The 15,355-nt window shown below is 35.1% G+C and overlaps 1 long non-coding RNA gene across 1 annotated transcript; it reads right to left on the bottom strand.

The window, feature by feature from the left end:
• Positions 1-2,027: 2,027 nt before the first annotated feature.
• On the bottom strand, positions 2,028-9,676 carry LOC111406178. Its single transcript, XR_002704948.1, has 2 exons — positions 3,385-9,676; positions 2,028-2,323 (listed from the first exon to the last, which is right to left on the bottom strand). It is a non-coding gene; the product is annotated as an uncharacterized LOC111406178 (long non-coding RNA).
• Positions 9,677-15,355: the final 5,679 nt, after the last annotated feature.

Below are 15,355 nucleotides of genomic sequence, written 5' to 3'. Positions count from 1 at the left end.
AAACACAAGAAGGACCAACACAGCTATGAATATCATGATAAACTCTGGATCAATGTTGAGACGTGATTTTTTGGTATCTATTTTCACGTTATCTGTCATATTTCTCACCTCCGAACTGAATTTATTCTTCAAATGGTTCACCACTTCGGATTGATCTGTCGTTTTGTTCACCTTTTCTTGTACATCTTTCATCTGGGAAACAGGAACTGCTTCCATTCCCTTTAATTTCATCTGCATCATGCTATCTGCTCCTGTTTTCTTTATTTTCTCCTGAAAATTTGTCATCAGGCCGGTAACTGCACCGATTCCCTTCAATTTCGCTTTATCTGTCATGTTTTTCGACTCCCAACGAAATTTCTTCTGCAAATAGTTCACCACTTCGTATTGATCTGTTGTTTTGTTCAACTTTTCTAGTAAATTTTCCATCAGGGAAACAGAAACTGCTCCCATTTCCTTTAATTTCGTCTGCATCATGCTATCTGCCCCTGTTTTCTTTATTTTCTCCTGAAAATTTGTCATCAGGCCGGTAACTGCTCCGATTCCCTTCAATTTCACCGGCGCATTATCCATTAAACGCTCTGCTCCAAGTTTCTTTAACTTCTCATGGACATAGTTTATCATGCTCTCCATTTCTTCTCTCTCTCTCTCTCAACTAAGATGCAACCCAATTTCAAAAGAACTTTACCATCCTTTATCACAAACAGAAAGCAAAAGTGATTTGAGTATTCTTTTACTGTGACTTCTTTTACTTTTGTATGATTATATTGCCACTACAAATTTTATTTAATACATCACATTTTAATTATAATTAAATTTTTCAATCTTTGCTCATTGTAGTAATTATCTTCTTAACTTTGTTCGTCAAATTCTTATCTTTAAGTATGTCTCGTTCTTGAAATATTTTATTTTCATGCTTTTAAATGAGGAAGAAATATTTTTTCTCACTTTTTATTTATTTACTTTTGAAAAATTTGATGGAAAAATAATTGTTATACGCCATTTCAACGGACTTTGGGATATAAAACTGTTATCAAATATAAAATGTGTTAACTAATGAAAATGATGATATGGTAAACTAATTAGTACTAATGTTTACATTTTAATTTATGATTTTGTATGCTATAAAATTTGTAATAAAATTTATAGTATTCTCTTTTTTGTTATGCACAAATATTTTATTAGTTATCAACCAAATACTTCGGTCAAAGTATTTGATTTATCTTAACTATAAATAATGAATCCATACATAATAAATTCATAAAATAGTTATTTGATATTAAAAAATTTAATAAATGTTGGAGTGTAATTTTTCTAAAAAATACTTTGAGATAATAGCAAATGATTTATTCATAACGTATATATTATAAACACAGAGATGAAAATACATATATTTGGTTATCAAAGATTGCAAAGATTAATTTTTGAAACCTGTTGGTTTACCTTGGACTTTGACCAGTTCAATTGCCATCCGGTTCACCTAGTTTTCGACTCGATTTTTAATCTATGCTTCTTTGTGAAAATATGTTCAACCACCCTTCAAGACGAAGTAGGCCTTGGATATTTACAGTTTGGAGTGTTTGCAATTGTACAAGATTGAAAAAACTGTTTAAAATCGCAAACTACGTTTTTCAGATAAGCACGCCGCTCAAGCGCTAAGTAGCCAGCAAGCTAACGGTGTTGCGGGTATTTTCTCTCTTTACTACATCTTTGATCTCTTGGACTCCTAATTGACCTATACTACCACTACCAATGACTCTTTGACTTTTATAGGAATTTTATCACTTTAATTTTGTTAATAGAATTGTTAACAACAATAAAACCTAACAAATTCCCCCAATTACATTTGTGACAAAACTAAATATTACAAATACAAATTATGAAAAAGAACAACTTCTAACTACCCAAGATTTAATGACTCAACTGAAACTTGCTTTCCTTGTCACACCTGTTTATTTAAATCAATAACTCAAATACCAAGTGTAAAAGTATGTAAAAACAGTTAACGAAATAGCATACAACAATTGAGATAGATAAAAACAAATATCATGCTAACTAGATTAAGATACAATATTAATGTCTAACAAACCACAAAAGTTTACATTAAAACATCAAAACTTTAAAAAGCTACACAAAATATCTGAACATATCCCAAAACTTCAAATCAATACACAATGCCCTAAAACTCTAAGCCTAAACACTACTCATCCTTTTTGTGACAATGACAAAGGGGTACCTACCAACTAATCAGTGTCCTCCTCTGTATCATCTCCACCGTCTCAATGTTATTACATCCACTAGACACGTCTCTGAAGTGAACAAACACCTGTTTGAAATGAGTGAACATTAGTCTGAAGTGAAGCAAAATCTATTGTACGTCGCTCAGACTACGACCGTAGCAAAGTCATATCACCCAGAAATAGAGACTGGTGCTCGATGATCAATGAAAACTGGCTCATAATAGCTATCGAATGGTCGATGGGATCAGATGTAGATAGAGGAATGGGAGCAAATGTAGAAGTGGATGGAATATCTGGAATAAAAGTAGGTGGAATGTTATGAGCAGAAACATAAGGCAGAGTGGGTAAAGAAAGTAGGTAATCATAGGATCAGTAAGAACTGAAGAAGATAGAATACAGAACCTACTCTGGGAAATAGTGATATAACCAATAAGCCAAGACACACGCTCTAAAACCCTATCAGAAAAAGTAACCCCCGAGCTCCATCACTAGATGTTGTATTAAACAGGCGTGTGGCGTACCTATCTTCCTACTAGTTATGCGAAATTTACGCAAGATGTGATGATAGACAAAAGAAGGCAGTTCAATCGATTCACCATGTAGAAGAGCATATAGAAAGAAACCTGGCCTTATCTTAAGGAAATGAGGATATAAGGGACACCAACCAAAGATTTGGACACATAATGCGCAACAAGATCTAGTAGTCGGTTGGAAGAGACCCAATAATAATTGTGACTTGACCCCCATTTGTAGGACTATTAAAAAGGGTCAACATGAAAAGAGAACTCGATAGAACATTCAAAGGAATAATATAAGAAAACACTGAGTAAGTAACCTAAGGTATCCATATAATTCGAGAAATGACAGCAGCACTTATATTCAAACCTGGTCTCTCAGAAAGACTCTAAAGTGAGACCTATCAACCTCATAAATATTCGAATAAAAATCCCTAACTAGAAAATGGGAAGGAGATGTGAGATCATGAAGTAATAGCTCCTTACCATGGGAAATAAATATAGCAGCCATGTCAGGGTAAAGGTCAGAAAGAGTTACCTCATGCTCAACTTAGAGAAGACGAGGAAAACTATGACTCACTCCTGGGCCTCGGATGAAATAAACCTCAAACGATTGTACAAAGTTGAAGTACCTGAGTTCTAGCCTGTAGTCCTCGCTTTTCAACGGGCATCTATGTCATGATTTTCAACAAAAGTATACCAAGAAGATGATAACTAGTGATGTGGAATAATATGTGAATGTATGTTATGAAAGTAAAATAAGGTAAACGAGGTAAAAGCACGTAAATCGAGACACAAGTACCCAATGCACCTGACACGAATGAAATCAAGATAAAAACATGCAAGTTAACCTAGGAACCTAACTAGATGACGTAACTAAGTGGTGAAACTAAGTGACGTAGGGAGGTCCGATACATGCATGCAAGGTAGACACATTCCCCTCAATTTTGATACAAAAGATCCAAAAGTGTAAATAAATGACCCAAATATGTTTATGTGTTCGATGTATTTTGACAAAAAAACATGTGAAAACTTACACAGAAACATCAGACGAACATTTTATCGAACACATGGTATGTCAAAAGGATGAATGAAGTGCCAAACCTAATGAAACCGGGCAAAATCACCAATTCAAACCTCATACCATAACTCCAACATCTAATCCTATCCCAATCTCCATCAATTTTACAAAAAATTGAAGAAAATATATGCAAATCCATGAAGCACTCTAGAATTCAAGTTCTAAGGAAAATTTTTGAAATTTTTTCTCCAAAGTGGTGCAATAACTCTTATACAATCATCCTGTACTTGAGCTCATAAATGAATATGCATGAATTTCAAGAATTTCGAGCAAGAAGGCACAATTTTGAAAAAGCCCTAAAATTTTCAAAAATTATGGATTTTCGATATTTCACCTTGACTAGGATGAAATTGATGATGAGTTGATGAATGTGATACTAATGTTCACGAAAATCGACCTTAATGAACTAGTATGATGGGTTGAATGATGAATTTGTGAGATGAGGGAAGAAAGGAAAGGAAAATGCGAGGGTCTGCGCGTTTAATTCAAAAACACGAGCTGCCGCTCAGGCGAGAGGCATGCACTAATTGAGCGCCAAGCCTCTGCTTTGGGCACTCAAGCAACAACCCAACGCTAAGTTAGCAGCTAGAAAAGTGACACAAATAGCACGTTTTTATCTATTTCAAAATAATAATGCTATTTGCAGTCGCTCACTGCAATAGTCGCCCTATGTAACATACACATGACAAGTGATTATTTGATACATTAATGAATAAAAAAACTATCACATTAATATATCAAATAATCACATGTCATGTATATACCACGTAGGGTGACTACTGCAGTAAGCGACTACGAATAGCATTACTCATTTCAAAACTATACTTTTCAAAATTTTTGAATTATAACACTTTCTCATGAATTTTTAAATGTAGTAACTTGTCACACAAATCAAGATTATGTGATAACTTGAACATGCATAGTTTACTTGTACATATATAATTAATAGGCAGCAAACTACTTTCCACGCATTTTATTTTAGATCTACATGGAGTAAATTGTATAAGAACCCAACTGTGTAAAGTGCCACTAACTTGCTGTAAGTAAGATTCAATACCTTATATTAGTGAAGAAAGGGCTGCAAAGAATCACTGGTGAATGAAAATATATTTCTCAAATTATGAAAGTCAAATCAAGTGCTCTAAGACTTTTTAAACAAAAGATCTCATATTAATACTATGTAGTTTTTCTTTCTTCCCTTATGCATGATCATTTGTACATTATTTTTTTCTTTTTTCAATTTTATTTACATACTTATCTTCATTAAGGATAATGACTCATGTAATGAACTTCATACTGATGACTTTTAAGTCAGATGACTATAGGACATCAGATCTTAAAATATCCAACATACTTAATTGTTCGAGTCACAAAGGCTAAGAAGAAAAATATAAGATATATCACAATAACTCAACTATTTTGAATAACAATACTCATTTTTATGGGGAGTATACAAGAGTTTAGGCCGAATAGTTAAAGTTTATTTCATATCCAAAGTCAACTTGCTACATCGATGATCAATATCACAAATCTCATAGAAGCGATCGAGAATCGCGAACAAAAACTTTGTGTGAGTAGTGTAGATTGTACATGAAGAAACATGTGCTAAGTACTCCGTACAAGTCCTTAATAAATTAATGGAAATTTTCATCATTTTCATCAATTTTACTTATGCTTGATCACAATGAACATGTTCAAGTAAAACAAAAATCAAAACAAAGTGCCTTAAAAAACACTCTTTTCAATTTTCAATAATATTTGTCACTTTTAAATAATAATAATAATAATAATGCACACAAAAAAATGGAAAAAAGAAAAAAGAAAAAGAAAAGATAGAGTGCATGCTTGGATATGTAGACTTCATGAAAAATATAGATACATACGCCTAATTACCTACTCAAAGAGGTACACAGACACCAATAGCTTTCCTGAGGAATTCAAGCTGAAGACCATCTAAAAATTTAGTGAACTAGTCACCTAATTGGTTTTCTGTAGAGACATGCTCAACTATTACAACACAATTCTCCACAAGCTCTCGAATAAAATGATGTGAGTATCTATATGTTTGGTTCAAGAATGAACAAGATTTTTGAAAATATTTATGGCACTTGTTTATCATAAAACACAGTCACAGTAACCTACTCAACTGTATAATCTCTTAACATATGCGTCATCTAAAGAAGTTAAGTAAAACAACTTTGTGTACTTAAATATTTAACTTCAGCCATGGACAAAGAAATAAAATTTTGTTTCCTTCAAATCCAAGCTACTAGATTTGTTCCAACATTGAAACAGCCTCTCGTTGTGCTTTTTCTATCATTAACATCCGTAGCCCAATTGATATCGAAATAGCAGGCTAGATCAAGATTTGAATATCGTGAGTACAAGATTCCATGATCTATAGTGCCATTAACGTATTGAATGATACGTCTCATGGCACTTAATGGGACTTCTTAGGTTTAGCCTAAAATCTCATATGAACTCCCACACTAAATGCTATGTCAAGTCGATTAGAATTAAGTTAAAGTAGACTACCTAACATATTTCTATACAGTGTTTGATTAACACTTTTTCAATAGGATCTTGACCTAACTTAACACTAATGCTCATGGGTGTTTTGGTGTTCTTCTTGCTATCTAACCTAAATCCTTTTACTAGGTCATCAGCATATTTGATTAAGAAATTAATAACCTCTCATCTATTTGCTTTACCTGAAATGTAAGAAAGAAACTCAAGTCTCCTACCATACTCATATCAAATGTTTGTTTTATGCATTCAGTGAATTCATGAACAAGAGAGTCGATGGAAAATTCAAAGATGGTTTCATCAACATAAATTTATGTTATGGTAATGATTTCTTCCATTTGTTTAATGAACAACATTCTATCTACACTATCTCTTAAGAACCACACCCCAAGAGATAAGCACATCCCAAGAGATAAAGCAATTAGTCTATCATTTCTTTTTAAGCTTATAGATATAATGGAGAAACTTAGGATCAACAAGACCTTTTAGTTGTTTAACACATATCTCTTTTTGAAGTATTCTATTCAAGAAAACACTTTTGACATACATTTGATATAGCTTGAAACCTAGGGTACAAGCTACAACAAGTAGGATTCTAATAGATTTAAGACAAGCTATAGGGACAAATGTCTCATCAAAGTCTACACCTTCTACCTATGTGTATCCTCGAGCAAGTAACTTAACTTTATTTCTAGTTTACCTTGATCATCAGTGTACCAAATACCAAACATTGTTTCTACTGATTAGCTTCTCATGCATTGCATTTACCCAACATTCATTGCTAAGGGCTTCTTCAATTTTTTGGGGCTCAATTTGGGATACATAACTACTGAACGTCAAGTTATTCAAAACTCTCCTACATAGTCTTATAACTTCTTCTAAATCCCCAATGATATTATCCTTAGGATGATTAGACTTAAACTCTAGATGAAGGTTCCTTAGGAAGTTTAGGCTTATCACTAGATGATGGTTCCTAGTTGGAATATCTATACATTTTTGGGCTTGGAGTTCTATAGATTCAGTGACAGGATCAACACTTAAATTGACATATTTCTTCCAAGTTTCCTAATGGCTCGTTCTCACTCAAGGCATCATCAATAACAACATTTATGGATTTTGTCACTACTTATGTACGAGAATTTTATACATGATAAGCCTTAATAATCCTAGAGTTCCCTAGAAATATTCCTTCATTACTTTTAGAGTCGAATATTCCTAAGTTCTCTCCATCTCTCAAAATGTGACACTTGTTGCCAAACACTGGAAAGTATTTGATGGTAGACTTTCTATCCTTCCAAATTCCATATGGCATCTTCTCAATCTAGGTTTAAAGTAAACTCAGTTCACTATGTGGCAAACAGTGTTAATGGTTTCATCTTAGAAATGCATTGCCAAATCCTTAACATGAGGCATGGCTCTACCCATTTATTAAAGCACCCTACTTTTCATCTTAACTACTTCATTTTATTGTGGTGATTAGTAAAGAGAACTCTTGCTGGATACCTTCTTCAAACAGAAGTTCTTAAGGTTAAAGTGTTCAATCTCTCTCTCATGATCACTCTTGATTTTGATTATGGTGTACACTTTCTCATTCCTAAGTCTATTACAAAAGGATATAACAAGAATGAATAACTTAGATTTTTGGATGATAAAATTTAAATTTTTATATTGTTTTCAACCTTTACTTCCTTTTACATTTTTATTTTCAAATTTATTTATTAACTAAGTTTCTATTTTAAGTGTACGCGATCATTTGACATATATCTTACCAGAAGTAACCTTGATTTCAAAGGGTAGCTACTGAACATAGCACATAGTTATGTAATAATGTTATCTCGTACTACTGATCCTATAACACCAGTGTAAGTTGTGCTATGTGATAGGTTCAATAAAATGTGAAATTAAGCAACTCATTTAATTGTACATCTCATTTAATGTCACAATAATGCCAATGGTGCTAAATAGCATTACTCAACTAACATGATGTCTACACACCATTCTCTCAAGCTCAATAGAAAGAGAATGAAGAAGGAAAAGAAAAATTAACCTTCTTTCTTAGTCCCTTACAAAAGGAAATTCAAGAGAAAACACAACGTTTGCAATTGGATTTCAGGAACGTGACTTTAATTTAATATTAATAGACATAGACAAAAGCGTGAAGAATGACAATTGAAGATTAAAATTCTTTGATTTCAATTAAATATTGTGAAACGATTAAAGAACACAATCAAAATCCATTGATTTATGTATAATGTTGGGTACTGATAGTCAAGACTCATCAATTTGTGCATGAACAACCCAAGTCGTCGGTTAACAATTGGCATGGAAGTCACAAAATGTTAAGACGTCAGCAGATGGTAATAGCAAAACACAAAACAGAAAGATGCAAAATAGCATATTCACTTGATCAAACTCTATTAGTTCTCAACATCAATCTGTGCCCACAAAACAAGAAACTGCAAAAGAGAATGAAAACAAAATATATGATACAATATTACTGAATATTAGTATATTCTTCCAGCATGAAAGTGATTGATAGTCATGAGTAAGTATCTCGAATCAGAGAGACTCAACGCTTTGAGGTTGAGGACAGTCAACTATGAACATAGGGACTGTGAAGAAATTTTAGTTCAGTCAATTCTTCTTTCCATGTAGATCCTGAAAATATGATTTGGTATTGCTTTCAAAATTCTGCCTTGAAATCTAGGGATGAACACAGACATATTGGGTTATGAGGTCATAATTAAACTTTCAAAAAAGTGCTAAAAAATATCACAAGAAATTTTAAAAATATTAATCAAAAAGTTTCAATCTTCCATAATCAATTACATATTAATTAGAAAGTCCTAAATCAAAAATCCCTAAATTCCTAAATAAAAATACTAGAATCCCTAAATCGAAAAACACTAAATCAAAAAATACAATTAAAGACAACATTGGCATTTGGAAGGAATGAGTAATAACAACTCTGCTCAAAGTCATTAAGTCAAACACATTACCCACACAATTAAATATATGCTCAAATATTCAGAAAATAAGTGTTTAAACAGAGGCAAAATAATTTTTTTTTGCATAAAAATATATAGGGACCGCATTAGTAGACGAGAGGCCGGAAGCGCAAGCTACGAGACCATTAAGGATATAGACCTTCAGGGACGAGTAGATGTATTTTGCATAAAAATATATAGGGACCTTCAATTTAAGGATATAGACTCCATATTCAAGGATGAGATTTGGGAGTGCCCATCGAAGAGTTGGAGATTGAGAAGCTGAGAGAGTGGATTTGGGAATTTGGTGGTTTCAATTTCGGGGTACTTTTAAAAATAGAATAGTCAAAGAAGGAAATTCCACTTTGACTTGTTCAATCATTAATATTATCACAACGGTCTATTGAGTAATAAAAGATAAAAATATCCTTAAGTGTATTATACAATTACAAAAGATGGTTTTGTTTAAAAGATATTATTACCCTTTAGTTAACAAATAAAAATCAAACACTTTCCACTTAAAATATCAAAATCAGCAAATTTCTCATATCTGTTTACTCCAACATAGATAAAAATACTCTCATCTTTCATCTGCTTCAACCTCAAGATCTAAAATATTCATCGAATGCGGTAGCTGAAATTTTTTTTATATCAATCTCATCAGATCAATAAGTTTATAATACACACATTTAATTTTATTTTCGATAAATTATTTTACGTTTTAATAGATAAAATTTATTTTGACATATAATGTTAATGTAGATAGTTTTTTTTAATAGATCTGTGAAAAATTTAAGCATTTGACAAGGAAAATTTCATCTGCATATACTGAAAAATTAATCTGCAAAAGTTTGGTGTGTTTATTCTGTCGGACAGTCGAATTTGAACTGTCAATTGTCCAGTTAACTGTTGAAAAAAGTCGATTGGATAGCCAAAAATAACAACCGGCAGCCGGTTGTTTCAGCCAGCTGTTTTTTTGCTTTTTTTATTGCCTTCGATATTTTTCTTGCAATTAAAAATTCTTTTTCGTCATGCAGGTATGGTTGTAGTCTCAGTTTGATACTTTGCTGTTTTCGAATTGGACGAAAAAGTTCAATGGGTATGGAAATGGACGAGCGATAAACGTAGTGGTATCCCAATTTCCATAATAGAAAAAATAACGTATGCAAAACTCTATAATGTTTTATAGAACAAGCTAAATGTCGATCTCTCTCAGTATGACATGGAATTGAAATTTAAATTCAATGATCAGGAAGTTCTGAGTCCACCTATAGCAATTTTTTCTGATGCCGAAGTAAATTATCTGCTTGAAATGAACAATAGGCACTCAACTCCTGTTTTCGTGACTTTAGTGAGGAAGGATGTCGTCGAAGGTGAACAAGTAGACTCAGATAGAGGGGATCACAATGCTAATGATTTTTGGGATACGGTCCAGATAGCTCATGAAGATGATGCGGTTATTCTAGAGACAGTTACTCACAGAATTCCGTCTGTAGTTCACGACAATGAGTGTGAAAATGCAAATACTTTTACTGAAGAGAATTTGATCGCTTCATCCCAGTAGAGACATGAGCGGGGTGGGACCTCAAGGGTTGGATCGAGTGGATCGTCTTCTAACTCCTCGCGTGTGGTTTCCGATAGTGAGGATTTGTATGTCAAGCAACTGTTTGAAATGAAAAAAGATTTGTTGGAAGCTGTGTACCTAATTGCGCTGAAATACAACTTTGAGTTCAAAGTGAAAAAATTGAACAAGTCGTTGTTGACAATTGCTTGCGTAGACGACAGTTGTTGTTGGCGTTTGCGAGTGATGAAAATGAACATGAATGAGTGCTTTGTAGTTCGCAAGTACACACGGGAACATATTTGTGAAGTGATATTATATATTTGTGAAGTGATATTACGTCGAAATGATCAAAGGCAAGCCCGAGCTTGATTTATTGGTCGACAGATAATGCATAAGTATCAGGATCCATGTACGATTTATAGACCATCAAACATCATTAATGACGTCCGTCGAGAGTACGAGATAGTCTTAAACTACTAGAAGGCCAAGGAATGTGCATTTGAAGATTTAATGGGCTCTGCAGAGGAAAGCTATGCTAAATTGGTCAGGTATTACCATAACATGGAGAAAATTAATCCTCACTCGAAATTTTTTATTGAGACGGAGGGTGGGAATTGCTTCAAATTTTTCTTCATGGCTTTTGGACAATACATTCAGGGATTTCGAAATGCAATGCGATCCATAATTCTAGTTGATGTTACAACACTGAAATCTAAATATCCAGGTAAGTTGATTATTGCTGCATGTTAAGATGCCAATATCCAAATTTACCCTCTTGCGTTCGACATAGTCCATAGTGAGGATGACTTGTTGATGCAGTGGTTCTTTTCAAAGTTAAGGGAAGTAATCGGGGAAGTCGAGGACTTTGCATTTATAACCAATCGGGGACAACCTTTAATAAATGGTATCACTAAAGTTTTTTCAGATGCGCATCATGGGTAATGCATGTATCATATTTAATGCAATCTGAAGACTAGGTATCGGGGCAAAGGTATCGTTTTATTGTTCAGGAGAGCGGCTAAAGCCTACAATGTTGAAGAGTATAATAAGTTCATGGTTGAAATACGAAGTAAATTATTCGATTCATGGGTTTATCTGATGAAAAATGGGGACTGAACATTGGGTGTGCTCATTTTTTCTAGGACGTCGATACAACATAATGATGTCAAACAACGCGAAATCTCTTAATGCATTATTCAGAAAGGATTGAGAATTACCCATCCTTGCACTGATTGAGAATATCCGTACCAAACTGCAGCAGTGGTTTTATGATCGACGTGCTGAATCACAGAATTGCACGAGCGTGCTAGCCCCAGCGCAAGAGGAAAGGCTATTCAAAGCTACAGAACTTGCGAGACACTTGAATGTCGAACCACTAAATGAGTTGTGCTTCTCAGTGGAATGTGCCCGTATACGGCATATATGGTAGAGTTGACTGATAACATATGCACTTGTAAAAAATTTCAGTTGGAGACTTTTTCATGTGAGCATCCAGTCGTGGTTGCTATGTATCGAGGATTTGCAGCTTAAACATTGTGCCTGCATTATTACAGGACTGATTATTGGAGAGCTGCATATGCTAAGATAATATTTCCTCTGCCAAACGAAGTTGAGTGGGAAGTCCCCGACCATATTCGTCCAATCAATACATTGTTGCCACGTCTCATTGAACCGCGTGGTCTTAGACGTCCAAGTACGTCTAGAATACCATCTGTCGAAGAATTTCCTCAAACGCGTAGGTGCAGCCGGTGCAAATCAGTAGGGCATACTCGCCAATACTGTAAAAGACATATTCCTCTAAATGATAGTTAGATCATTTGGTAATATTGTCCATCTGAAATAAACAATGTTTGCATTTATTCTACGATATTTCTAAGGACATCGTAATTTAATCATCAATTGCACTGTTTACAAACAATTCGTAACTACAAAAAATCAATATTTACAATGTTTACAATTATTTCGTAATTACAAAAAATTATAACTAATAATTATATTAAATCTATGGATCACCATTAAAGTAGAATAAGTTGCACACCAACTTATTCCGCCAACTCTGTATCCAGGACTGGTTGATTTCGTAATTACAAAAAATTATTTCGTAATTACAAAAAATTACAACTAATAATTATATTAAATCTATGGATCACCATTAAAGTATAATAAGTCGCACGCCAACTTATTCCGCCAACTCTGTATCCAGAATTGGTTGATTTCATCAATTTTATGTGCTATATTAAAAAAATCAATGTACTTTATTGCAAAAATGGTACAATCATCCCTGCAAATTAACAATAATGAGTTAGATCAGTACCGTACAGCAAAAAAATTAAGTATTAAATTTTAAAAATTTTAGAACCACTTACGATAGTGTTTGCCTCACCGTCGTCATGTCCCGCACGATGGTTAATCTGTCATTCACAGTCAATCCCGCCTGTCAAGCCATCATAGGGACAAAAATAGCTATGGACTCCAGATTTTACTCGAACTGACCCTGTATCAAACATGAATGATAGGGGTTGTACACATATGTAATAGACTTAGGGAACACAATCTCCAAGGCTTTACAGTGATGATTCATGATCACTGGTATGTACATATGTATACAACCCTCCTATGGCTTTCCCCCAACACATGGCCACATCTCTATGGTCCACTCGAGTATGTAGTCGGGCATCGTATACTCCTTACCGACATGTTGGAGCGACTGGTACTCAATGTCAATGCTTCGTCAAATCTCTAAATTCAGTATAACTCGGTCAGGACTGTCAAATGACCCTGAATATCTTTGAACCCGATCACACAACAAGTCCATGGCCAGGTCAATGTGATGTATTAAGAAATAGAAATACAAAAGGGAGTTATTGCATTGCATAAACAATTAAGTATATACAAGTCATAAAAAATAACAATATGACTACTTCACTTACATCGTCGGCAAGCCAAGCTCCTGAAGTGATGATATCGTGGAACCACTTATAAGCATCGAAGATCATCATAGTATTGATTGTAAGGCAAGTCCTAAAAAAAGAAACAGAGAAATGTTAAAGAAGCATAGACGAGTAAGTACTAATATCATGAATACTAACTCGGACAACATTCTTCTCCACTCCGTCTAGAATGCTTTTCATTTGACATGGTCCACCTCCTGAAATAGGTTGGGGATCGTCCCATCTACAAACATCCTCCTCTTCCTCTCAACCATGAAGGGAGAGATAATATACTGTGACGGCACTCTCAACCTCTTGCCTACTATCAGTTCCGACACGTCAACAACACGCTTTTTCATCCCAGTCATGACGGTCGTCCTCCCCTTGTCCACCTCGCTTGACGATCGCCACCTTCTCCACGCTCACCTCCTCCTCCTTCCCCGTCGTCACCCCTTCTCGACCATAGCTCCCGTCCCGAAGGGCCCATCCCCTTATCCACCTCCTCGACCCCCTCATCCGTCATCGTTAGCACCACCTCCTTGACCAACGTTTCCATCCCTGACGGGGCCACCACCTCCTCCACCCTCAGGGCCACCCTATCATCCATGGACTAAAGAAAGGATTCCAATGCATCCTCCGACCACAATTAATGGTGACCTCCATCTCTATCCTCGTCTCGATCACCCTCGATTGTCACCTCCGTCGCCACATCGTCTGCCTGCTATATCACCTCGAAATACTATCACCTCATCCTAAGTTCCCTTAAATGCCCACTCAGCACTCTAACATCATCGACTATATCCTCGACCCTCCCTACTACTTGGCCTTCAAGATCGTCGACCCGCTCCACCATATCTTAACGCAGTGCACCGACCTCTTCTGATATAACTCTTATTAGCTTTCAATGTAGGGCACCGACCTCCCCTAACATAACTCCTACTAGCTTTCGACGCAACGTGCCGATTTTCTACACCATAAATCTAGTCAAGCAACGGTACAGATCATAAGAATAATCACCTTGACGGGAGGAGGTGATCCCGACAATAGAGGTGATGGGCGGTCAACTGGCTCGCGGTCCTACACAATCTTACATGTTATTAACTTATTAAATAATTGCTAACTCATACAAAATGTTAATCAATAATTCACTTACCCAGTCTCGATCGAGGATAGAATCGAACATCTGGTCATCTTGGATGTGCGAAAACCACTATTTCATGCTCAAGACCCTGCGCCTCCTCATCCATCGATGGCGTCAAATGAGTTATTACTTCAAACTGACATATTGAAATTTTAAAACGATAAAATCATGTAATGAGATTTTAAACTATGTACAATATAAATCACAAATTTATAATACTCACATGAGGGTCGTCGAGGAGAGTTGATAATTGTTTCCTAGTGGGACATCCCTCCGCTCGTGATGCTCACCAATGGTGCATCCAAGGGTAGCGTGTCTCCCCTCGTCGCACAAAACAGGTACCCAATATGAGGATGATCTCATACGCCCAGACC

This window comes from Olea europaea, chromosome 12, assembly GCF_002742605.1.
Source record: "Olea europaea var. sylvestris chromosome 12, O_europaea_v1, whole genome shotgun sequence".
NCBI lineage: Eukaryota > Viridiplantae > Streptophyta > Magnoliopsida > Lamiales > Oleaceae > Olea > Olea europaea.
This window is presented reverse-complemented; position numbering and strand designations above follow the sequence as displayed.